Below are 7,170 nucleotides of genomic sequence, written 5' to 3'. Positions count from 1 at the left end.
AGTTGTAGAGGAAGCATTGAGATTGTTGGGGCTATGCCCAGACACCTATTTCTCTGTTCATACCGATAAAGAGGATGGCACTTCGCTTTGTTGCAACATTGCCAGTAAATTTGATGTTTGATCTAAAAGTTTTTAAATGCATGTTTATATATTTTGGAATTATGTTGCCACTGAAATCTTGTTTTTCTCCTATTGCCTATTGGGAACTGAGGCTTGTAATAGGGGGTTGACTTGTTCGTTTATGAGGATGACTGGATCAAATGCTATATTTGGAAGTTGTTTTGCTGCTCAGGATGGCTTTTATTTTGCTGATAAATGGAGAAATCAGTTGAAGTATTTGGAGGATATAAGAAAAGAGCTTTACATTACTACTTGTTCAATATCATTAATATAGCATTTGGAAAAGCTTGCACGAAAACTAATTCGCAACCTTGATTTCAAAGTAATGTTGTATTTTATCACACTAAATTTATCTTTATTCCTTCTAAATATATGAATTATTTATATGTTAATTTATCTTATATATCATTTACTATTATTTTATTTATAATATTTTAATTGTATACTATAAATTATTAGCATTTTAATCGTATACTATAAATTCGTCATTACTATATTTATCTCTATGCTATTAATTAGTCACGAAATATTAATTATACATCATATATTATTAAGGTTATAGTTACACGAGAGTTCATTGATTTTTCTAGGTAAATACACATTCAAACTTTAGATTAAATTATATATTTTATTAAATTATATTTAATAATAATTATTTTAAATTATATTTTATAGTATTATATATTATGATTTTAGTAAATTCATATAAGAATATATTTAATATTAAGAATTTTATTAAATTATATATTTTATTAAATTATATTTAATAATAATTATGTTAAATTATATTTTATAGTATTATATATTATGATTTTAGTAATTTAATATTAAGAATATCTAATATTAAGAATTTTATTAAATTATATATTTTTATTAAACTATATTTAATAATAATTATGTTAAAATATGATTAAATTATTTATTACTGATATTAATAATCTTATTAAAATTTAATAACAATAACAATAATAATTTATCTAAACAAATTTCTGCTAAGGGTATTCTAGTCATTTTAACTTTTTTCCTTATGCTATTACACCTCTATTCCACTCAACCAAATATAAGAATACTATTACGCCTCTATTCCATTACTTTCAACCAAACAATTGATTTGCTATTACGCCTCTATTCCATTACGCCTCTATTCCAATACAGCGAACCAAACGTGCCCTATGTCTCTATCTTGTAGGAGTCATCCTTTTCGATACCCAAGACAATGTATTTTCTCAATTAGACTTAATAGACGACATATTGGTCTTTCAATTGCTTTGCTCAATTTTGATTAAACTAAGGACATGCTTAGATTATCTACTAATATAAGCTATCTTTCCACACTATGATCCAACCACGTAATGTCGCTTGATATTAGTTAAACTTTAGATAATAAATGAACTAACATTTTATTTCATTTTGCTTTGCGTGCAAAAACTATTGAGGATAATATACAAAAGATATTAATTATATTGATGAATATTTATCTAAACCAATATGTTCTAAAAATTACAAGTACATAGACAAGAATACTATACTAAATGCACTAGATCCCAACACATTAAGAGACCAACAAAATGCAATTATAGGTCAAAGTCAAAGTCAAAGTCAACCCGTATGTGGCCCAAATTAATCACTTGATTTGAATACAAATCCAATGGCTAGAATTAATTCATGTACTCAATTAGTCTCATATATTAATATTCTAAATATTCCCTTAGAAAAAAAAATCCAAATTACCCTTTTAGTAGTTGAAAAGCTCTAGTTTCTAGCCTAGGTACTGGTACAGATATATAGGTACCAATACCTTACCTAACATATCAGTACATACATTTTATCTATTGATACATATTCCTTGAATTTGGGTCACTACACTATTTCAAGTATTTCAAGCCCATCAAAATTCATATTTGACCCCAGACACTTCCAACCACACATCAAATATTTCTAAATGTTTTTAAAATAATTTCAAGGACTTCAAAATGTATTTATCTAGATTTTATGTTTTTATTGAATTGTTTCAAAGTTTAATTTCTTAAATAGTTTACAAAATTTTTGCAATATAAGTGTTCTGGTGACATCTCCCATCCTTATAAAAGTGAGAAGTGTTATAACAAAAACTATGTACTAGTAGTGAAATTTAAAAACTACACAAGCAGAGTTAAATGTGTGACACATTATATTAAAACAATTGTGTGACACATACCCTTTAGGATAAAAATAATAATAAAGATATAAGTTTTTTTTAAATGGTACATGTGATACAATTTGAACCCTATTTATAAAATTAAAAATTTCACTAATAATATATCAAATATTTACCCTTAAATATATTTATTTAACAAAAGCTTCATCTCAAAAACCTCACCAAACTTGTACTTGATTATGGCAATTCATATTGCAAATTTAGATGTCTATGATATTTGATCCATTTTTTTGAATATGGTGAATTTGGATAATATTTTGATTGAGTTTTAAAATTATTATCTACTGAAAGTTTAGAGTGAATACGGATAGATGTCCTAGATATCCATTACTGAATTCACATTACTTATTTAGATAATGATTGAATTGAAATTTCAAATTCATTAATTACAAAATGCCTATAATTTTGGTGATATATAAAGAATTTTAGCGAATTCAAATTTGAATATCCAAATGATAATAGTATTTAATCTAGATTTTAATAATAATACTCGAATAATTAAAAAAACTAATTTAAAATTTTAAGTTAATTTATAAATTTGAATCAAGAAAATTAAGTGTCATTCATATATACACCATTTCAAACAACAACCCATGAAAAAATGTTACCACATAACCTTCAGTTATTATCTCTGCATGTTGGATTAAAAGCATGATTTGGCGCTTAAAAGTGTATATTTTTCTTTCTTTAGCATTTAAAAAAAACAAAATTAGTATTTAAAGTTACAATTTGTCATTAGACTCAGTGGAATGACATTAACAGTGTTAAAAAATAGTTAACATGTGAATCAATTATAATACACCTCGTGACACTTTTAACAAATTATAATATGGCACATTGCTCCATTCTTAATAATTATATGTAAATTTTAAAAAAAGGAAGAATTAGGCTAATTTATCAAAAAAAGCCACTTTTTTTAAAAAATTACCGAAATGGACCAGTTTTTTAATTATTTACCGGAATGGGCCATTTTCCCGAAATCGCGTCCACGTCGGTAGCGATGTCGAAGTGCGTGTGATGACATCGCGTCCACGCCGCGACTGCCGACGTGGACGCGATGTCCTCGTCACGCACTCGACATCGCTACGACGTGGACGCGATTTTGACGCTGATTTTACGTTCGCCTATTATGGCTTTTAGGGTTTAGGGTGCAGGCTTTTTAGGGGTTAGGGGTGTCGGAAAATTTTTTTTCGAGTTGACGTATCTGGTCAAATAGTGGGAAATCGCTTCTACCAGGATGCTATTTGAGAAAAAATTGTGAAATAGTGGCCTCGTGGACGCGATTTCGCTACAGTGGTCATGTAAGAAATAATTTTTTTTTTGACATTTACTGAGCAAATAGTATAAAATCGCTGATACCAGGATGCTATATGAGAAGAAATTGTGAAATCGCGCCCTCGTGGACGCGATACCGCTACAGTTGGTCATGTAGGAAATAATTTTTTTTGACGTTTCTGAGCAAATAGTGTCAAATCGCTACTCGTGGACGCGATTTTGCTCTGATAACAAGTTTAATGAGGCTATAAATTAGAGAAAATGTTCTTAGAATGCATAACTCATAGCAGAAACATTTTAGAGAGGCTAAGAAAGTTAGAGTTTCAAAATGAGTGAACGTATTAGTGTTGTTATTTACTACGATGGTGAGGTTTGCCACACCGAGAATGGTGTTGTTTTTTTGTCGGAGAATACGGTGCGACTGTCATTTAGCCAAAACATAGATTTGACAGAACTCCGTAAAAGAATTAGGCGTAAAATCTTCGGAACCACGTCAATGACGTATCGATTTTGTTCTTCTGTTGATCCGGTGACATATGACTCGTTCGACATAAAAGGTGCTCGTAGCTTGGAGGCAATTGTGCAGACTCATCTTGCTAGCGGAGCAACTTATATTGAGTTATATGTACAATTTACGTCGCCAACTGATGTACTTCCGTCCGGTGTTCGAGATGTATACACGACCCCGGCCGACACTCGGTTAGCGTGTTACAAAATACGGAACAGCCCATGTTCGGTAGCGGTATCGAATGCACATCCCCCCCCAAGACACTCTGTTGGTGGATGGGACATGTACGTCGGTGGCTCGACGTTTGACGCTGGAAATACGAGCTGGGGAACTACATCAAGTTCTACTGGATGGCAATCTACATCCAATTGGGGACGTTATCAAATACCCGAAGAAGGGATGACGTACTACCACGACATCAATCGGTGAGGGACGTCGACGCTGCAGATGATTGTGGGTTAGAAGGTGACTCCGATGTGGATCCACCTCGAGAGCCCGGGCCGGATGGTGCAGAGGTGGGATTATTTTTTGAACCAGAGCCTATTCCAACTGAAGGTGAAGATGGTGATATGAGTGCAGATGATGAAGAAAATCCACGATTGAGCATACTCACCTCCAAAGCCCACATGCATAATGTCGATCCGTCGCCAGATGATGCATTAGAGTTTCGGATCTACCACACGGTGCGCGATCGTACAAGTTCGGGGGTAGATCTCGGTGAACTTGAAGTTGGTAATTAGTTTACCAATAAGGATAGTTTTATTGGTGCTTTGAAACAGCATAGCATCAAAAACGGCGTTAATTACCACGTCGTTAAATCAAAATCTGATAAGTTTGAGGCGAAGTGTGCGGTGCAAGACGGCACATGTTCATGGAAAATCGTCGCCTCGTTAAGGAAGAGGACAGGGTTGTGGGAGATCAAAAAGTACAAAGGTCCACATACATGTGCTGCAGGTACAGTATTGAATGTGTCTGAATAATATTTTTATTTTCCAATGTTGCATTACTTAATGTACTCCTCCTCTCGTAGGTGTTTCAAGATCATCGAAAATGGATTCACTATGTTGGCTAGCTTGATATCGCTTACGATAAAAGCGAGATCCTCGGACTTTAGTGCCGGTGATAATTGCCAATATCCGTAGCCAAATGGGGTACACGCCCTCTTACCGCAATGCTTGGATAGCTAAGCAAAAGGCATTGGAGAAGATGCATAGTGGGTGGGACGCCTCATATAATGAAATATGGCAATGGTGTCGGTGCTAGAGATATCGTCCAGTGCCATTACGGACCTTGAAAGCAGAACATGCGTACTACAACGACCGATTGCTACGTGGATGCCAAGTGTTCAAACGCCTATTTTGGACTTTTAAGCAATGTCGAGACGCATTTCCGTACTGCAAGCTGTTGGTACAAATTGACGGTACCTTCATGTTCGGTAGGTACACTCATCGGCTATTGGTTGCAGTGGCACAGGACGGCGGTGAGAGAATTCTTCCAATTGCATATGCAATAACACCGGGAGTCGTCGATGATGGATTTCTTTTCTCTAGGTTAAGGAGGCATGTGTGCCCCAACCTAATATCGTGTTATTTCGGATCGGGCGCGGTATACTAGCTGCATTTGATCGAGAGGGAAGCTTGTGGCAGTGTACACACCATAGATATTGCCTGAGACACGTTGCTTGAACTACTACGGGCAATATCCATCTAAGACGAACGACAACAAGTGACCAACATGGGTATTTCTTGTATAATCAGTATTATTTCGTTTGTCAAATTGAATTAGTTTTATTGGTAGAAGGGGTATAAAATATTCGCTATGTTCTTATATTGGTAGGGTATGAAATGAATAAAGATCGTTTTCACGAGATGTTGGCAATCTTGTGATCCCAAAATGGAGAAGGGGCGGACTACCTGTGCAACATACGTTTCGAACAGTGGGCACAAGCATACGACGGAGGCCTACGATATGGCCATATGACGTCGAACCTGGCAGAATGCATAAATTCTATTCTTAAAGGAACGCGCCATCTACCGATAACAGCGGTTGTGCGAGAGACATATTTCCGTTTGGCGGCGCTATTTCCAAAGCGAGCAGCAACTTATGCAGGCCAGATGCAGGGTGGGCATGTATGGTGCAGTAAGATAGTTCAAGAAATTAACAAGGCGAAGGCGAGGGCAAATATCATGCACGCTGTGTGTCACGATCGAGACAATCTATGGTTTCGCGTGACGGAGTTCGATATACCGCACCAAGGCGTTGTTGGCGGGCAATATCGTGTACACTTGCGAAACAGGACTTGTGACTGTGGGAAGTTCGATGCACTTCGTTATCCATGCGCCATGTTATTGCAACTCGTCGAAACTCCGTGCGGATCCGCCGAGTTATGTGGACAAAGTGTCAAATTAGAAAACATGTACAACGATGGAGACACGTTTTCCCACCGGTCCCGATGAACGAATCGCCACCCGTGTCTTGCTCCTTTTAAGTCATTACGGATAGAGAATTGCGTCATAGGCGAAAGGTCGACCTTTCTCCACTAGAATACGGAACAATATGGATATCCAAGAAGCAGCCAGACAACAGAAGTTGTGCAGATGGTGTAGGAACCTAGGCCATACAAGTCGATCATGCCCTAATCGCAATAGTTGAATGTAATTATAGAAGAAATTACCTTTTATTCAATTATTAATTGATAATTGTATTAATTGTTGGTAAAATTATCAAATTACTACAATTTCTTAAATGTTACTACCAATCAAAACATTTTACTTAAATCTAACATTATGTAAAACTACAATTTCTTAAATGGTTAGTAAGATTGTCAAACCATTGAGTTATGTTGGTAAAATTATTACATTAATTCAAATAGGTTAGGGTTAGGGTTTTTAATTAAATTAGGTTAGCTTAGGATTTCAATTAAGTTAGGTTACGGTTTTTAATTAAGTTAGGTTAGGGTTTTTAATTAAAATATGTTAGGGTTAGGGTTTTCATGTAAAATAGGTTAGGGTTGGGTTTTAATTAAATTAAGTTAGGTTAGGGTTTTAATTAAATTAAGTTAGGTTATGGT

This window comes from Gossypium raimondii, chromosome 8, assembly GCF_025698545.1.
Source record: "Gossypium raimondii isolate GPD5lz chromosome 8, ASM2569854v1, whole genome shotgun sequence".
Classification (NCBI taxonomy): domain Eukaryota; kingdom Viridiplantae; phylum Streptophyta; class Magnoliopsida; order Malvales; family Malvaceae; genus Gossypium; species Gossypium raimondii.
The sequence above is the reverse complement of the archived record's forward strand: the minus strand, read 5'-3'. Positions refer to the sequence as shown.